Source organism: Gorilla gorilla, chromosome 10 (genome assembly GCF_029281585.2).
Source record: "Gorilla gorilla gorilla isolate KB3781 chromosome 10, NHGRI_mGorGor1-v2.1_pri, whole genome shotgun sequence".
NCBI lineage: Eukaryota > Metazoa > Chordata > Mammalia > Primates > Hominidae > Gorilla > Gorilla gorilla.
In genome coordinates, this window is record NC_073234.2 from 148819556 (window position 1) to 148838962 (window position 19407).

General features: G+C 53.6%; 1 protein-coding gene across 3 annotated transcripts in view; it reads left to right on the forward strand.

The window, feature by feature from the left end:
- The first annotated feature begins 512 nt into the window (after positions 1 to 512).
- LOC134756600 (mucin-2-like) overlaps positions 513 to 19407 on the forward strand; it is a 65504-nt gene continuing 46609 nt past the window's right edge. The window contains exons 1-2 of one of the 3 annotated variants that reach the window (XM_063694527.1): positions 513 to 523; positions 932 to 1064. The gene's annotated coding sequence lies outside the window, so the exon portion shown is untranslated. Of the gene's footprint in view, positions 524 to 929; positions 1065 to 2317; positions 2390 to 19407 lie in introns of those variants that run through there. The other 2 variants (XM_063694526.1, XM_063694525.1) reach the window with 2 other exon arrangements.

Consider the following 19407-nt stretch of genomic DNA (forward strand, 5'->3'; position numbering starts at 1 on the left):
GTCAGTAAGCTCCCCGCCCCGGACCCGGCCCCGGCCCCCCGGCCCCGGCCTGGCCCCCCGGCCCGGTCCCCCGGCCCGAAACGCGCGCAGCGGGCGCGGGAGGTCAGTAAGCTCCCCGCCCTGGCCCCGGCCCCGGCCCCGGCCCCCCGGCCCGGCCCCCCGGCCAGAAACGCGCGCAGCGGGCGCGGGAAGTCAGTAAGCTCCCCGCCCCGGCCCCGGCCCCGGCCCCGGCCCCCCGGCCCGAAACGCGCGCAGCGGGCGCGGGAGGTCAGTAAGCTCCCCGCCCCGGACCCGGCCCCGGCCCCCCGGTCCCGGCCTGGCCCCCCGGCCCGGTCCCCCGGCCCGAAACGCGTGCAGCGGGCGCGGGAGGTCAGTAAGCTCCCCGCCCCCCGGCCCGGGACCCCGCCGCGACCCGGCCCCGCCTTTTTCTCTGCCTCCCCTCCCTGCACGTACGGGTCGCGCTCCTCGCGCGACGTGTTTTGTTGACCGGGAAATGGGTTCTCCGGAGCCAAGGTCCGCTCGGGTGAGTGCCGTCCGCTTTTTGTGGCCAAACCCAGCCACGCAGTCCCCTTCCTGCGGCATCCTCCACACCCGGGGCCTGCTGGTCTCCGCGGATGTCACAGGCTCGGCAACCGCCCTCCTGTCGGCGGGGAGTCCCGCGACGCCCGGAAATGCTCCGGAGCCTGTCGCTCAGCTGCCAGATCTGCGTCTGTGTCCGGTTCCGTCACTGAGGTCGCCCCTGTCCGGCCCTTCCACCCTAGTTCTCTTCACCGTCCGCCCATCCTGTCGCGCGCCGCGTCAGGTCCCCATTCGGCATGTGGCTTGTCTTCCATCGTCCCCACCCTCGCCCCTCTTGGCCCCTCAGGGCAGCCCTGGGATTCGGCAGACGCCAGTCCTCCCTGAGATGCTTCCCCATCCTTCCCTCTGCCAGGCCCTACGTCTCCGCAAACCCCACGCTTCGGGGTGACCGCCTCAGACAGGACCCTGAGCCCGAGACTGGGGTAGGGGACCTGCCCGATCCTGTAACAACCCTCGTGCTTCTGCACAGTCGCCTCCCACTAGCGGTGAGTGTTGGGTGTTTACCTTCCCGGTGTCCCACTGAGAAGTGGGCTCTTCCTTGGCGGAGGCGTCTTCATTGCCTCGCTGTGGATGTCGAGGTGGGGCAGGAGAGTGAGGAGAAAACGGAGAGGAGGGAGGTAGAGCCAACGAGCGAGAAAAGGGGAGGGAAGTTTAGATGGGAAGTGGATGGGTCTGAGGAATTTGAACAAACACTGACAGTGAAGGAGAGTGACCTGAGCAAGTAGTAGTGGGGTAAATGGAAATAGACAAAATGGGAATCAGCAGAGACATGGAGGACAGAATACAATGAGGAGGCCTTGGCCGTCAGTAGCAGAGAGGGCAACAGAAGCCTAATTCCCAAATTCCTTAGATGGTTTTCTGATTTCCAAATTAGTTTCCCTTTTAAATTTGTTGTGTCAGGTTCAGCTTATGAGGCCTCAATACTTTTCAGTCTTAATTGTATATTGAAAATACTTTTTGTTTACTAAATACTTTTTACATTAATTCAGTGTGCACTTCGTAAGGATATTGATGATTTGAGTTAGTTTAGTATTCAACAGCTTCCTCTATTCCTTTATATGATCTCTGTATTTAATGGCTGTGGCATAAAGTTTCCAACTAAGTATAAGTATCAGGTTTTCTTTGTGCTGTTTTCTGCAAATATTGAAGGATGACCTGGATTGTCCTAGAACTTTGTTCCAACAGATTACATGTGTTCATAATGAATAAATTGCTCAAGGATATTTCCAAAGCTCACCTTTTATGTTTTTCAGTTCCAATAATTACATCTTTTTAAGGTTTATATTTTTTGATGACTTAATGTGATGTTCTGGAGAAGACAAATGCTTTTAATCAATATGACTGAAACCGTGAAAGACAAATCGCTGTTACTTAAGAGTGTGACATATGATCTGAAATCTTTAGGGGGCAGGGATGTTAAGGGAAAACTGCCGCTATCGTATCAAGGTCATGCCATTCCTGTGAAGCTGGTGCTGGTTACTCTCTACTGGCTTCTGTTCACCTTTCCACCGGCCCCAAGACACACACATACTGACACAAGGCAGTGGATAGGGAAAGAGCAAGACTTTATAAAGTAAGCACAGAACAAAGGTATCTTTCTAATGAGGAGGAGGTGTTGGTTCTGGGAAGGAAGCTTGGGATTTGGGTATTCAGGATCCAGAAGTGAGAGAGCCTGGGAAGTTCAGGAACCAGAGAAAGAAAAAGACTTGCCCATTCTCACCCATGACCCTGTGCTCAGCAGGTACTAGAAGAGACTTCAGGCTCCGTGACTAAAAGGCGTCAGACCAGTTGATATACCCACAGCTGCCATGTAAGTATGTGTGTGGACTTCACTAGGGAAGAACGGTGTTATGAAAGAAGGGGCAGAAAAACTCACCTGTTGGTCTCCATGTAGACATTTATTGTCCTGAATTCCTGGAGGTTCAGTGAAAAGCAGAAGATTGTCTTTTACACATGTTGAGTTATGCCCCCATATATGTGGTTGTGGTAAAGAAAGAGGATGTGTTGATGAGAGGTCCTGAAATGCATTTTCCTAATACTCAGCAGGGGCTTCTCAAGAAGGATCTTCCCTAAGAAAGAAGCTCAGAGAACAAAAATGGAAAAGGATTAGATATGGCACTTTCACTGGAAAAAGTCATGTTATTCATTGACTGTTTTGTCATCTCCCTCCTTAAGTGTTGTTTTTAGGATGTGGTAATCTCTGACCCTGCCTAACACATTTCCCAACTCACCCATAGCCTTCCCTTAACGTCCTCCCATCTTCACACTATCACACTGTGACCCAGTGAATTCGAACTTGTGAAGTTCCATTCGGGGGATCATATGGGAAGGGCTTCACACTCAGACATAGATTATAGATGGGAAGTGGGCCACATGGTGTCAGTGAGGCAAGTATGGATCGTTTAGGGACAATGCACTGTCAGATCTTTGTTGACCATGATTAGAGAAACTGTGCATATTAGTAGTGAATTAATGTCAGGAATAGCTGACAAATCCTGGAAAAGAAGACTGATGAGAGGAAATGTGTTCTGCCCAACTGTATAATGCATTTGAAGCTTAAAACAATGAATCAGTATTGATCTGGTCACAAAATATTAATGATTTGAATTAAAAAGAAAAGTTTAGAAAATGATAGCTTTGACAAATTAAGGTAGCATTACATCCACACGATGGAATGTGTTTTATTCAGTAATTGATTTAAAAATGGAATCAACCTAAGTGTCTAACAGGAGGGAGTTTTATAAATTGTTCACAGAGCATCTGTTCCAAGGAGACCTTGATGTTCATAGATTTGTAAAGAATGCTGCTTACTAGCACACTGACTCCTCTGCAAATGTCTGAGGGTTCGTCCACTTGGGGCAAGTTGGGGGTTTGATCGCAGAGTAAATAAATGGTGCATTTTGTAATGTAATATATTCTAGCAAGATGCAGCCCACAAACTGTATAGATACTCTTATGTACCACGTAAAGTTCATCTACTACTTTAACCAGAACTTGATACTGTATGTATGTTTTTTTTTAGATTTGGATAAAATGACAACTCATTGTTATTTCCAGTTCACAAAGTAATTGTGAGGCTGAATAAATTTTATTATTTTATAGACATATATGTAAAATGAATTTTTCTATGGAACTCATTTTTGATGTATATTAGATACTATTTTATATTCTGTAGTTTAATTATATGTACGCACACACAAACACACACTTCGGTGTCTTATTATGTTTCTGCAGTGAAACCAAAATCCTTCCTTCACGCCCTTTGATTTTATGTTTTCCTCAGGAAGGCAGGAGCTATGGTATATGATAAAATATTATGTTTTATTCAGTCCACTTATGAAATTGTTTAATATTGTTATAAATATTTATATAACTTATTTTAATTTTCCAAATAACATAGGTCACATGAAATTTGACAACTTTTTTTCTTCTCACAACTATTTTGACTGTATACTCAACAAAAATCAAAATTTAGACAAAATTGACTTTTAGACTAATTCTCATTTTTTACATGTAAAAGACGACATGGGACTTTTAAGTCTAGGTTGCCCTGAGTCTACAGTCACTGAGGTTTTATGTCACTATGTCCTCCATTCAAATAATATGATTTTCGGGCTTTATTCATGTCATTTTTATATCCTCATTAAGATTTAAAATTTATTTACATGGGTCTACAAATTTATTTCAAATCGTAGTCATAATATTTGGCTGTTGTAAATAGACACTGATTTTGTGTGTTTGCTTTTTTTAAGGACTAATGTTGCTGGACAGGCAGGTATTAGAGACAGGGTGGATCTGCTGGCCAGGCAGGTAGTGTAGACAGGGTGGATCTGGTGGGGAGGCAGGTACTGTAGACAGGGTGGATGTGCTGGGGAGGCAGGTAGTGTAGATAGCGTGGATCTACTGGCCAGGCAGGTAGTGTAGACAGGCTGCATCTGCTGGGGAGGCAGGTACTGTAGACAGGGTGGATGTGCTGGGGAGGCAGGTAGTGTAGATAGCGTGGATCTACTGGCCAGGCAGGTAGTGTAGACAGGCTGGATCTGCTGGGGAGGCAGGTACTGTAGACAGGGTGGATCTGCTGGGCAGGCAGGTAGTGTAGACAGGGTGGACATGCTGGACAAGCAGGCAGTGTAGACAGGGTGGATCTGCCAGCCAGGCAGGTAGTGTAGATACCGTGGATCTACTGGCCAGGCCGGTATTGTAGACAGGGTGGATCTGCTGGGCAGGCAGGTAGTGCAGACAGGATGGATCTGCTGGACAGGCAGGTAGTGTAGATAGCGTGGATCTGCTGGACAGGCAGGTATTAGAGACAGGGTGGATCTCCTGGACAGGCAGGCAGCGTAGATAGGGTGGACATGCTGGACAGGCAGCTAGTGTAGACAGGGTGGATCTGCTGGACAAGCAGGTAGTGTAGACAGGGCGGATCTTCTGGGCAGGCAGGTAGTGTAGACAGGGTGGATCTGCGGGCCAGGCAGGTGTAGTACACACAGGGTGGATCTGCTGCCCAGGCAGGTAGTATAGACAGGGTGGATCTGCTGGCCAGGGAGGTAGTGTAGACAGGGTGGATCTGCTGGGAAGGCAGGTACTGTAGACAGGGTGGATATGCTGGACAGGCAGGTAGTACAGACAGGGTGGACCTGCTGGACAAGCAGGTAGTGTAGACAGGGTGGATCTGCTGGCGAGGCAGGTAGTGTAGATTGCGTGGATCTGCTGGACAGGCAGGTAGTGTAGACAGGGCGGATCTGCTGGCCAGGCAGGTAGTGTAGACAGGGTGGATCTGCTGGCCAGGCAGGTAGTATAGACAGGGTGGCTCTGCTGGCCAGGGAGGTAGTATAGACAGGGTGGATCTATTGGACCGGCAGGTAGTATAGACAGGGTGGATCTGCTGGCCAGGCAGGTAGTGTAGACAGGGTGGATCTGCTGGGGAGGCAGGTAGTGTAGACAGGATGGATCTGCTGGGAGGCAGGTACTGTAGACAGGTAGGATCTGCGGAGCAGGCAAGTAGTGTAGACAGGGTGGACTTGTTGGAAAAGCAGGTAGTGTAGACAGGGTGGATCTGCTGGCCAGGCAGGTAGTGTAGACAGGGTGGATCTGCTGGGAAGGCAGGTACTGTAGACAGGGTGGATATGCTGGACAGGCAGGTAGTACAGACAGGGTGGACCTGCTGGACAAGCAGGTAGTGTAGACAGGGTGGATCTGCTGGCGAGGCAGGTAGTGTAGATTGCGTGGATCTGCTGGACAGGCAGGTAGTGTAGACAGGGCGGATCTGCTGGCCAGGCAGGTAGTGTAGACAGGGTGGATCTGCTGGCCAGGCAGGTAGTATAGACAGGGTGGCTCTGCTGGCCAGGGAGGTAGTATAGACAGGGTGGATCTATTGGACCGGCAGGTAGTATAGACAGGGTGGATCTGCTGGCCAGGCAGGTAGTGTAGACAGGGTGGATCTGCTGGGGAGGCAGGTAGTGTAGACAGGATGGATCTGCTGGGAGGCAGGTACTGTAGACAGGTAGGATCTGCGGAGCAGGCAAGTAGTGTAGACAGGGTGGACTTGTTGGAAAAGCAGGTAGTGTAGACAGGGTGGATCTGCTGGCCAGGCAGGTAGTATAGACAGGTTGAATCAGCTGGCCAGGGAGGTAGTATACACAGGGTGGATCTGCCGGAGAGGCAGGTAGTATAGACAGGGTGTATCTGCTGGCCAGGCAGGTAGTGTAGATAGCGTGGAGCTAATGGCCAGGCAGGTAGTATAGACAGGGTGGATCTGCTGGGAAGGCAGGTAGTGTATACAGGGTGGACCTGCTGGAGAAGCAGGTAGTGATGACAGGGTGGATCTCCTGGCCAGGCAGGTAGTGTAGATAGCGTGGATCTACTGGACAGGCAGGTTGTGTAGACAGGGTGGATCTGCTGGGCAGGGTGGTAGTGTAGACAGGGTGGACCTGCTGGATAGGCAGGTAGTATAGACAGGGTGGATCTGCTCAACAGGCAGGTAGTATAGACACGGTGGACCTGCTGGACAAGCAGGTAGTGTAGACAGGGTGGATCTGCTTTCCAGGCAGGCAGTGTAGATACCGTGGATCTACTGTCCAGGCAGGTAGTGTAGACAGCGTGGATCTGCTGAGCAAGCAGGTAGTGTAGACAGGGTGGACATGCTGGATAGGCAGGTAGTTTAGGCAGGGTGGATCTGCTGGAAAGGCAGTTAGTATAGACAGAGTGGATGTGCTGGACAGGCAGGGAGTGTAGATAGCGTGGATCTACTGGCCAGGCAGGGAGTGTAGACAGGGTGGATATGCTGGGTAGGCAGGTAGTGTAGACAGGTTGGACCTGCTGGACAAGCAAGTAGTGTAGACAGGGTGGATCTGCTGGCCAGGTAGGTAGTATAGATAGCATGGATCTATTGGCCTGGCTGGTAGTATGGACAGGGTGGATCTGCTGGACAAGCAGGTAGCGTAGATAGGGTGGACATGCTGGACAGGCAGCTAGTGTAGACAGGGTGGATCTGCTGGAGAAGCAGGTAGTGTAGACAGGGCGGATCTTCTGGGCAGGCAGGTAGTGTAGACAGGGTGGATCTGCTGGGCAGGGTGGTAGTGTACACAGGGTGGACCTGCTGGATAGGTGGGTAGTATAGACAGGGTGGATCTGTTCAACGGGCAGGTAGTATACACACGGTGGATGTGCTGGACAGGCAGGTAGTGTAGATAGGGTGCACCTGCTGGACAGGCAGGTAGTGTATACAGGGTGGACCTGCTGGACAAGCAGGTAGTGTAGACAGGGTGGATCTGCTGGCCAGGCAGGTAGTGTGGATAGCATGGATCTATTGGCCAGGCAGGCAGTGTAGACAGGGCGGATCTGCTGGTCAGGTAGGTAGTGCAGACAGGGCGGATCTGCTGGCCAGGCATGTAGTGTAGACAGGGTGGATCTACTGGCCAGGCAGGTAGTGTAGACAGGGCTGAACTGCTGGAGAGGCAGGTAGTATAGACAGGGTGGATGTGCTGGAGAGGCAGGTTGTATACACAGGGCGGATCTGATGTACTGGCAGGTAGTGTAGACAGAGTGGATCTGCTGGACAGGCAAGAAGTATAGACAGGGCGTGTCTGCTGGTCAGGCAGGTAGTGGAGATAGCATGGAACTACTGACCAGGCAGGTAGTGGACATAGCATGGAACTACTGACCAGGCAGGTAGTATGGACAGGGTGGATCTGCTCGGAAGGCAGGTAGTGTATACAGGGTGGACCTGCTGGAGAAGCAGATAGTGATGACAGGGTGCATCTCCTGGCCAGGCAGGTAGTGTAGATAGCGTGGATCTACTGGACAGGCAGGTTGTGTAGACAGTGTGGATCTGCTGGACAGGCAGGCAGTGTAGATAGCGTGGATCTACTGTCCAGGCAGGTACTGCAGACAGCGTGGATCGGCTGCGCAAGCACGTAGTGTAGACAGGGTGGACATGCTGGATAGGCAGGTAGTGTAGACAGGGTTGACCTGCTGGACAAGCAGGTAGTGTAGACAGGGTGGATCTGCTGGCCAGGCAGGCAGTGTAGATAGCTTGGATCTACTTGCCAGGCAGGTAGTATAGACAGGGTGGACCTCCTGGACAAGTAGGTAGTGTAGACAGGGTGGATCTGCTGGGCAGGCAGGCAGTGTAGATAGCGTGGATCTACTGGCCAGGCAGGTAGTATAGACAGGGTGGATCTGCTGGTCAGGCAGGTAGTGTAGATAGGGTGGATGTGCTGGCGAGGAAGGCAGTGTAGATAGCGTGGATCTACTGGCCAGGCAGGTAGTGTAGACAGGGTGGATCTGCTGGGAAGTCAGGGAATGTAGACAGGGTGGATCTGCTGGCTAGGCAGGTAGTGTAGATTGCGTGGATCTGCTGGACAGGCAGGTAGTATAGAGAGGGCAGATATGCTGGCCAGGCAGGTAGTGTAGACAGGGTGGATCTGCTGGCCAGGCAGGTAGTGTAGACAGGGGGGATCTGCTGGCCAGGGAGGTAGTATAGACGGGGTGTATCTATTCGACAGGCAGGTAGTATAGACAGGGTGGGTCTGCTGGCCAGGCAGACAGTGTACACAGGGTGGATCTGCTGGGGAGGCAGGTAGTGTAGACAGGATGGATCTGCTGGAAGGCAGGTAGTGTAGACAGGTAGGATCTGCGGGGCAGGCAAGTAGTGTAGACAGGGTGGACTTGCTGGAGAAGCAGGTAGTGTAGACAGGGTGGATCTGCTGGCCAGGCAGGTAGTGTAGTTTGCGTTGATCTGCTGGCCAGGGAGGTAGTATAGACAGGGTGGATCTGCTGGCCAGGGAGGTAGTATAGACAGGGTGGATCTACTGGACATGCAGGTAGTATTGACAGGGTGGATCTGCTGGCCAGGCAGGTAGTGTAGACAGGTTGGACCTGCTGGACAAGCAAGTAATGTAGAGAGGGTGGATCTGCTGGCCAGGAAGGTAGTGTAGATAGTGTCGATCTATTGACCTGGCAGCTAGTATAGACAGGGTGGATCTGCTGGGCAGGCAGGTAGTGTAGACAGGGTGGATCTGCTGTACAAGCAGGTAGTGTAGACGTCGGATCTGCTGGGCAGGCAGGTAGTATAGACAGGGTGGATCTGCTGCAGAGGCACGTAGTATAGACAGGGCGGGTCCGCTGGACAGGCAGGTATTGGAGATAGCGTGGAACTACTGGCCAGGCAGGTAGTGTAGACAGGGTGGATCTGCTGGGCAGGCAGGTAGTGTAGATAGCGTGGATCTACTGGTCAGGTAGGTAGTGTAGACAGGGAGGATCTTCTGGGCAGGCAGGTAGTTTAGACAGGGTGGACCTGCTGGAGAAGCAGGTAGTGTAGACAGGGTGGATCTGCTGTCCACGCTGGTAGTGTAGATAGTGTGGATCTACTGGCCAGGCAGGTAGTGTAGACACGGTGGATATGGTGGGCAGGCAGGTAGTGTAGACAGGGAGGACCTCCTGGACAAGAAGGTAGTGTAGACAGGGTGGATCTGCTGGCCAGGCAGGTAGTGTAGACTGGGTGGATCTGCTGGGCAGGCAGGTAGTGTAGACTGGGTGGATCTGCTGGGCAGGCAGGTAGTGTAGACAGGGTGGATCTGCTGGCCAGGCAGGTAGTGTAGACAGGGTGGATCTTCTGGACAGGCAGGTAATTTAGACAGGGTGGATCTGCTGGCCAGGAAGGTCGTGTAGATAGCGTGGATCTACTGGCCAGGCAGATAGTATAGACATGGTGGATCTGCTGGGGAGTCACGTACTGTAGACACGGTGGATTTGCTGGGTAGGCAGGTAGTGTAGACAGGGTGGACCTGCTGGACAAGCAGGTAGTGTAGACAGGGTGGATCTGCTGGCTACGCAGGTAGTGTAGATTGCGTGGATGGGCTGGACAGGCAGGTAGTGTAGACAGGGCAGATCTGCTGGCCAGGCAGGTAGTGTAGACAGGGTGGATCTGCTGGCCCGGCAGGTAGTATAGACATGATTGATCTGCTGGCCAGGGAGGCAGTATAGACAGGGTGGATCTATTGGACAGGCAGGTAGTATACACAGGGTCGATCTGCTGGCCAGGCAGGTAGTGTAGACAGGGTGGATCTGCTGGGGAGGCAGGTAGTGTAGACAGGGTGGATCTGCTGGCCAGGTAGGTAGTGTAGAAAGGGTGGATCTGCTGGCCAGGCAGCTAGTGTAGACAGGGTGGATCTGCTGGCCAGGCAGGTAGTATAGACAGGGTGGATCTGCTGGACAGGCACGTAGTGTATAGAGGGTGGACCTGCTGGACAAGCAGGTAGTGTAGACAGGGTGGATCTGCTGGTGAGGCACGTAGTGTAGATAGCATAGATCTGCTGGCCAGGCAGGTAGTATAGACAGGGTGGATCTGCTGGGCAGGCAGGTAGTGTAGACAGGGTAGATCTGCTGGACAGGCAGTTAGTATAGACAGGACGGATCTGCTGGACAGGCAGGTAGTGTGGACATGGCGGATGTGCTGGCCAGGCAAGTAGTACAGAAAGGGCGGATTTGCTGGGCAGGCAGGTAGTATAGACAGGGCGGATCTGCTGGACAGGCAGGTAGTGTAGACAGGGTGGTTCTACTGGAAAGGCAGGTAGTGTAGACAGGGTGGTTCTACTGGAAAGGCAGGTAGTGTAGACAGGGTGGACCTGCTTGAAAGGCAGGTACTGTACACAGGGTGGATCTGCTGGATAGGCAGGTAGTGTAGACAGGGTGGATCTGCTGGCCAGGCAGGTAGTACAGACAGGGTGGATCTGCTGGACAGGCAGATAGTATAGACAGGGTGTATCTGCTGGCCCGGCAGGTAGTATAGACAGGGTGGATCTGCTGGCCAGGGAGGTAGTATAGACAGGGTGGATCTGCTGTATATGAAGGTAGTGTAGACAGGGTGGATCTGCTGGCCAGGCAGGTAGTGTAGACAGGGAGGACCTGTTGGACAGGCAGGTAGTGTAGACAGGGTGGATCTGCTGGCCAGGCACCGAGTGTAGATAGCGTGGATCTGCTGGCCAGGCAGGTAGTGTAGATAGCGTGTATCTACTGGCCAGGCAGGTTGTGTAGACAGAGTGGACCTGCTGGACAGGCAGGTACTGTAGACAGGGTAGATATGCTGGACAGGCAGTTAATGTAGACGGGGTGGATCTGCTAGACAGGCAGGTAGTGTAGACAGGTTGGATCTGCTGGACAGGCAGGTAGTGTAGACAGGGTGGATCTGCTGGCAAGGCAGCTAGTATAGACAGGGTGTATCTGCTGGCCAGGCAGGTAGTATACACAGGGTGGGTCGGCTGGCCAGGCAGGTAGTATAGACAGGGTGGATCTAGTGGACAGGCAGGTAGTGTAGACAGGGTGGATCTGCTGGGCAGGCAGGTAGTGCAGACAGGGTAAATCTGCTGGACATGCAGGTAGTGTAGACAGGGTGGATCTGCTGGACAGGCAGGTAGTGTAGACAGGGTGGATCTGCTGGGCAGGGAGGTAGTGTAGACAGGGTGGACCTGCTGGATAGGCAGGTATTGTAGAAAGGGTGGATCTGCTTGACAGGCAGGTAGTATAGACACGGTGGATCTCCTCCACAGGCAGGTGGTGTAGATAGCGTGGATCTACTGACCAGCCAGGTAGTGTAGACAGGGTGGATCTACTGGCCAGCCAGGTATTGTAGACAGGGTGGATCAGCTGGGCAGGCACGTAGTGTAGACATGGTGGATCTGCAGGAGAAGCAGGTAGTGTACACAGGGTGGATCTGCTGCCCAGGCAGGTAGTATAGATAGCTTGGATCTACTGGCCAGGCAGGTAGTGTAGAGAGGGTCGATCTGCTGGACAGGCAGGTAGTGGAGACAGCGTGGATCTACTGGCGTGGCAGGTAGTGTAGACGGGGTGAATCTGCTGGCAGGCACGTAGTGTAGACAGGGTGGATCTGCTGGACAAGCAGGTAGTGTAGACAGGGTGGATCTGCTGCCCAGGCAGGTAGTGTAGATAGCGTGGATCTACTGGCCAGGCAGGTAGTGTAGACAGTGTGGATCTGCTGGGCAAGCAGGTAGTGTAGACAGGGTGGACCTGCTGGACAGGCAGGTAGTATAGACAGGGTGGATCTGCTCGAAAGGCAGGTAGTATAGACAGGGTGAATCTGCTGGACAGGCAGGGAGTGTAGATAGCCTGGATCTAATGGCCAGGCATGTAGTGTAGACAGGGTGGATCTGCAGGGTAGGCAGGTAGTGTAGACAGGGTAGACCTGCTGGACAAGCAAGTAGTGTAGACAAGGCGGATCTGCTGCCCAGGCAGGTAGTGTAGATAGGCTGGATCTACTGTACAGGGAGGTAGTATAGACAGGGTGGATCTGTTGGGTAGGCAGGTAGTGTAGACAGGGTGGATCTACTGGACAAGCAGGTAGTGTAGACAGGGCGGATCTGCTGGGCTGGCAGTTAGCGTAGACAGGGCCGACCTGCTGAGCAGGCAGGTAGTGTAAACAGGTTGGTCTGCTGGACAGGCAGGTAGTATGGACAGGGTGGATCTGCTGGTCCGGCAGGTAGTATAGACAGGGTGGATCAGCTGGCCAGGGAGGTAGTATAGACAGAGTGGATCTGCTGGACAGGCAGATAGTATAGACAGGGTGTATCTTCTGGCCAGGCAGGTAGTGTAGATAGTGTGGAGATAATGGCCAGGCAGGTAGTGTAGACATGGTGAATCTGCTGGCCAGGCAGGTAGTGTAGATAGCGTGGATCTACTCGACAGGCAGGTAATGTAGACAGGGTGGATCTGCTGGGCAGGCAGGTAGTGTAGACAGAGTGGATCTGCTGGCAAGGCAGGTAGTATAGACAGGGTGGATCTCCTGGCCAGGGAGGTAGTATAGACAGGGTGGATCTTCTGGACAGGCAGGTAGTATAGACAGGGTGGATCTGCTCGCCAGGCAGGTAGTTTAGATAGCGTGGATCTACTGGCCAGGCAGGTAGTGTAGACAGGGTGGACCTTCTGGGCAGGCAGGTAGTGTAGACAGGGTGGATCTGCTGGCCAGGCAGGTTGTACAGACAGGGTGGATGTGCTGGCCAGGCAGTTAGTATAGATAGGGCAGATCTGCTGGACAGGAAGGTAGTGTAGACACAGAGGAACTGCAGGACAGGCAAGTAGTATAGACAGGGCGGGTCTCCTGAACAGGCAGGTAGTGGAGATAGCGTGGAACTACTGGCCAGGTAGGTAGTGTAGACAGGGTGGATCTGCTGGGTAGGCAGGTAGTGTAGACTGGGTGGACCTGCTGGACAAGCAGGTAGTGTAGACAGGGTGGATCTGCTGGCCAGGCAGGCAGTGTAGATAGCATGGATCTACTGTCCGGGCAGGTAGTGTAGACAGCGTGGATATGCTGGGCAAGCAGGTAGTGTAGAGAGAGTGTACTTGCTGGATAGGCAGGTAGTATAGACAGGGAGGATCTGCTGGACAGGCAGGGAGTGTAGACAGGGTGGATATGCTGGGCAGGCAGGTAGTGTAGACAGGTTGGACCTGCTGGACAAGCAAGTAATGTAGAGAGGGTGGATCTGCTGGCCAGGAAGGTAGTGTAGATAGTGTCGATCTATTGACCTGGCAGCTAGTATAGACAGGGTGGATCTGCTGGGCAGGCAGGTAGTGTAGACAGGGTGGATCTGCTGTACAAGCAGGTAGTGTAGACATGTCGGATCTGCCGGGCAGGCAGGTAGTATAGACAGGGTGGATCTGCTGCAGAGGCACGTAGTATAGACAGGGCGGGTCCGCTGGACAGGCAGGTATTGGAGATAGCGTGGAACTACTGGCCAGGCAGGTAGTGTAGACAGGGTGGATCTGCTGGGCAGGCAGGTAGTGTAGATAGCGTGGATCTACTGGCCAGGCAGGTAGTGTAGACAGGGTAGATCTGCTGGGCAGGCAGGTAGTGTAGATAGCATGGATCTACTGGCCAGGTAGGTAGTGTAGACAGGGAGGATCTTCTGGGCAGGCAGGTAGTTTAGACAGGGTGGACCTGCTGGAGAAGCAGGTAGTGTAGACAGGGTGGATCTGCTGTCCACGCTGGTAGTGTAGATAGTGTGGATCTACTGGCCAGGCAGGTAATGTAGACACAGTGGATATGCTGGGCAGGCAGGTAGTGTAGACAGGGAGGACCTCCTGGACAAGAAGGTAGTGTAGACAGGGTGGATCTGCTGGCCAGGCAGGTAGTGTAGACTGGGTGGATCTGCTGGGCAGGCAGGTAGTGTAGACTGGGTGGATCTGCTGGGCAGGCAGGTAGTGTAGACAGGGTGGATCTGCTGGCCAGGCAGGTAGTGTAGACAGGGTGGATCTTCTGGACAGGCAGGTAATTTAGACAGGGTGGATCTGCTGGCCAGGAAGGTCGTGTAGATAGCGTGGATCTACTGGCCAGGCAGATAGTATAGACATGGTGGATCTGCTGGGGAGTCACGTACTGTAGACACGGTGGATTTGCTGGGTAGGCAGGTAGTGTAGACAGGGTGGACCTGCTGGACAAGCAGGTAGTGTAGACATGGTGGATCTGCTGGTGAGGCACGTAGTGTAGATAGCATAGATCTGCGGGCCAGGCAGGTAGTATAGACAGGGTGGATCTGCTGGACAGGCACGTAGTGTATAGAGGGTGGACCTGCTGGACAAGCAGGTAGTGTAGACAGGGTGGATCTGCTGGTGAGGCACGTAGTGTAGATAGCATAGATCTGCGGGCCAGGCAGGTAGTATAGACAGGGTGGATCTGCTGGGCAGGCAGGTAGTGTAGACAGGGTAGATCTGCTGGACAGGCAGTTAGTATAGACAGGACGGATCTGCTGGACAGGAAGGTCGTGTGGACATGGCGGATGTGCTGGCCAGGCAAGTAGTACAGAAAGGGCGGATTTGCTGGGCAGGCAGGTAGTGTAGACAGGGTGGATCTGCTGGACAAGCAGGTAGAGTAGACAGGGTGGATCTGCTGGCCAGGTAGGTAGTGAAGACAGGGTAGATCTGCTGGGGAGGTAGGCAGTGTAGACAGGGTAGATATGCTGGATAGGCAGGTAGTATAGACAGCGTGGATCTGCTGGACAGGCAGGTAGTGTAGACAGGGTGGATCTTCTGGACTGGCAGGTATTGTAGAGAGGGTGGACCTGCTGGACAAGCATGTAGTGTAGACAAGGTGGATCTGCTTGTAAGGCAGGTAGTGTAGATAGTGTGGATCTGCTGTCCAGGCAGGTAGTGTAGAGAGGGTCAATGTGCTGGACAGGAAGGTAGTAAAGAGAGGGTGGATCTGCTGGAAAGGCAGGTAGTGGAGATAGCATGGATCTACTGTCCAGGCAGGTAGTGTAGAAAGCTTGGATCTGCTGGCAGGCACGTAGTTTAGACAGGGTGGACCTGCTGGACAAGCAGGTAGTGTAGACTGGGTGGATCTGCTGGCCAGGGAGGTAGTGTAGGTACCGTGGATCTACTGGCCAGGCAGGTATTGTAGACAGGGTGGACCTGCTGGATAGGCAGGTAGTATAGACAGGGTGGATCGGCTCGAAAGGCAGGTAGTATAGACAGGGTGGCTCTGCTGGACAGGTAGGGATTGTAGATAGCGTGGATCTACTGGCCAGGGAGGTAGTATCGAGAGGGTGGATCTGCTGAGCAGGCAGGTAGTGTAGAGAGGGTGGACCTGCTGGAAAAGCAAGTAGTGTAGACCTTGTGGATCTGCTGTACAGGCAGGTAGTGTAGATAGCGTGGATCTACTGGCCAGGTAGGGAGTATAGAGAGGGCAGATCTGCTGGGCAGGCAGGTAGTGTAGAGAGGGTGGACCTGCTGGAAAAGCAAGTAGTGTAGACCTTGTGGATCTGCTGTACAGGCAGGTAGTGTAGATAGCGTGGATCTACTGGCCAGGTAGGGAGTATAGAGAGGGCAGATCTGCTGGGCAGGCAGGTAGTGTAGAGAGGGTGGACCTGTTGGAAAGGCAGGTAGTGTAGACCTTGTGGATCTCCTGGACAGGCAGGTAGTATAGATAGCGTGGATCTACTGGCCAGGTAGGGAGTATAGACAGTGTGGATCTGCTGGGCAGGCAGGTAGTGTAGACAGGGTGGACCTGCTGGATAGGCAGGTAGTATAGACAGGTTGTATCTGCTGGACATGAAGGTAGTGTAGATAGCGTGGGTCTACTGGCCAGTCAGGTAGTGTAGACAGGGTGGATCTGCTTTGCAGGCAGGTAGTGTAGACAGGGTGGACCTGCTGGATAAGCAGGTAGTGTAGAGAGGGTGGATCTGCTGGCCAGGCAGGCAGTGTAGATAGCGTGGATGTACTGGCCAGTCAGGTAGTATAGACAGGGTGGACCTGCTGGGCAAGCAGGTAGTGTAGACAGGGTGGTCTGCTGGGCAGGCAGGTAGTGTAGAGAGGGTGGATCTACTGGCCAGGTAGGTAGTGTAGACGGGGGATCTGCTGGATAGTCAGGTAGTATAGACAGGGTGGATGTGCTGTAGAGGCAGGTAGCATAGACAGGGCGGATCTGCTGGACAGGCAGGTAGTGTAGACAGGGTGGATCTGCTGGACAGGCAAGTAGTGTAGACAGGGCGGGCCTCGTGGACAGGCAGGTAGCGGAGATGGCGTCGGACTACTTCCCGGGCAGGTAGTGTAGACAGGGTGGATCTGCTGGGAAGGCAGGTAGTGTATACAGGGTGGACCTGCTGGAGAAGCAGGTAGTGTAGAGAGGGTGGATCTCCTGGGCAGGCAGGTAGTGTAGACGGCGTGGACCTGCTGGACAAGCAAGTAGTGTAGACAGTGCGGACCTGCTCGCCAGGCATGTAGTGTAGATTGCATGGATCTACTGGTCAGGCAGGTAGTATAGACAGTGTGGATCTGCTGAGCAGGCAGGTAGTGTAGACAGGCTGTATCTGCTGGACAAGCAGGTTGTGTATGCAGGGCGGATGTGCTGTGTAGGCAGGTAGTATAGACAGGGCGGATCTGCTGGGCAGGCAGGTAGTGTAGACAGGGTGGTCTGCTGGACAGGCAGGTAGCATAGACACGGTGGATTTGCTGGCCAGGCAGGTAGTATAGACAGATTGGGTCATCTGGCCAGTGAGGTAGTATAGACAGGGTGGATCTGCTGGAGAGGTAGGTAGTATAGACAGGGTGTATATCTTGGCCAGGCAGGTAGTGTAGATAGCGTGGAGCTAATGGCCAGGCAGGTAGTGTAGACATGGTGGATCTGCACGCCAGGCAGGTAGTGTAGATAGCGTGGATCTACTGGGCAAGCAGGTAGTGTAGAAAGGGTGGATCTGCTGGGCAGGCAGGTAGTGTAGACAGGGTGGATGTGCTGGCCAGTCAGGTAGTATGGATTGGGCGGATCTGCTGGACAGGCAGGAAGTGTAGACAGGGCAGATCTGCTGGACAGGCAGGTAGTGTAGACAGGGTGGACCTGCTGGACAGGCTGGTAGTGTAGACAGGGTGGACCTGCTGGATAAGCAGGTAGTGTAGAGAGGGTGGATCTGCTGGCCAGGCAGGCAGTGTAGATAGCGTGGATGTACCGGCCAGTCAGGTAGTATAGACAGGGTGGACCTGCTGGACAAGCAGGTAGTGTAGACAGGGTGGTCTGCTGGGCAGGCAGGTAGTGTAGACAGGGTGGATCTACTGGCCAGGTAGGTAGTGTAGACGGGGGATCTGCTGGATAGTCAGGTAGTTTAGACAGGGTGGATGTGCTGTAGAGGCAGGTAGCATAGACAGGGCGGATCTGCTGGACAGGCAGGTAGTGTAGACAGAGCGGATCTGCTGGACAGGCAGGTAGTGTAGACAGAGCGGATCTGCTGGACAGGCAAGTAGTGTAGACAGGGCGGGTCTCGTGGACAGGCAGGTAGCGGAGATGGCGTCGAACTACTTCCCGGGCAGGTAGTGTAGACAGGGTGGATCTGCTGGGAAGGCAGGTAGTGTATACAGGGTGTACCTGCTGGAGAAGCAGGTAGTGTAGAGAGGGTGGATCTCCTGGGCAGGCAGGTAGTGTAGACAGCGTGGACCTGCTGGACAAGCAAGTAGTGTAGACAGTACGGACCTGCTCGCCAGGCATGTAGTGTAGATTGCATGGATCTACTGGCCAGGCAGTTAGTATAGACAGTGTGGATCTGCTGAGCAGGCAGGTTGTGTAGACAGGGTGTATCTGCTGGACGGGCAGGTTGTGTATGCAGGGCGGATGTGCTGTGTAGGCAGGTAGTATAGACAGGGCGGATCTGCTGGGCAGGCAGGCAGTGTAGACAGGGTGGTCTGCTGGACAGGCAGGTAGCATAGACACGGTGGATCTGCTGGCCAGGCAGGTAGTATAGACAGATTGGGTCATCTGGCCAGTGAGGTAGTATAGACAGGGTGGATCTGCTGGAGAGGTAGGTAGTATAGACAGGGTGCATATCTTGGCCAGGCAGGTAGTGTAGATAGCGTGGAGCTAATGGCCAGGCAGGTAGTGTAGACATGGTGGATCTGCACGCCAGGCAGGTAGTGTAGATAGCGTGGATCTACTGGGCAAGCAGGTAGTGTAGAAAGGGTGGATCTGCTGGGCAGGCAGGTAGTGTAGACAGGGCGGACGTGCTGGACAGGCAGGTAGTGTAGACAGGGTGGACCTGCTGGACAGGCTGGTAGTGTAGACAGGGTGGACCTGCTTGAAAGGCATGTAGTGTAGACAGGGTAGACCTGCTTGAAAGGCAGGTAGTGTAGACAAGGTGGATCTGCTGGACAGGCAGGTAGTGTAGACAGGGTGGATCTGCAGGAAAGGCAGGTAGTGTAGACATGGCGGAACTGCTGGACAGGCAGGTAGTGTAGACAGGGCGGATCTGCTGGCCAGGGAGGTAGTATAGACAGGGCGGATCTGCTGGACAGGCAGGTAGTGTGTAGAGGGTGGACCTGCTGGACAAGTAGGTAGTGTAGACAGGGTGGATCTGCTGGCCAGGCACGTAGTGTAGATAGCGTGGATCTACTGTCCAGGCAGGTAGTATAGACAGGGTGGATCTGCTGGGCAGGCAGGTAGTGTAGACAGGGTAGATCTGCTGGACAGGCAGGTAGTGTAGACAGGGTGGATCTGCAGGAAAGGCAGGTAGTGTAGACATGGCGGAACTGCTGGACAGGCAGGTAGTGTAGACAGGGCGGATCTGCTGGCCAGGGAGGTAGTATAGACAGGGCGGATCTGCTGGACAGGCAGGTAGTGTGTAGAGGGTGGACCTGCTGGACAAGTAGGTAGTGTAGACAGGGTGGATCTGCTGGCCAGGCACGTAGTGTAGATAGCATGGATCTACTGTCCAGGCAGGTAGTATAGACAGGGTGGATCTGCTGGGCAGGCAGGTAGTGTAGACAGGGTAGATCTGCTGGACAGGCAGGTAGTGTAGACAGGGCGGATCTGCTGGACAGGCAGGTAGTGTAGAGAGGGCG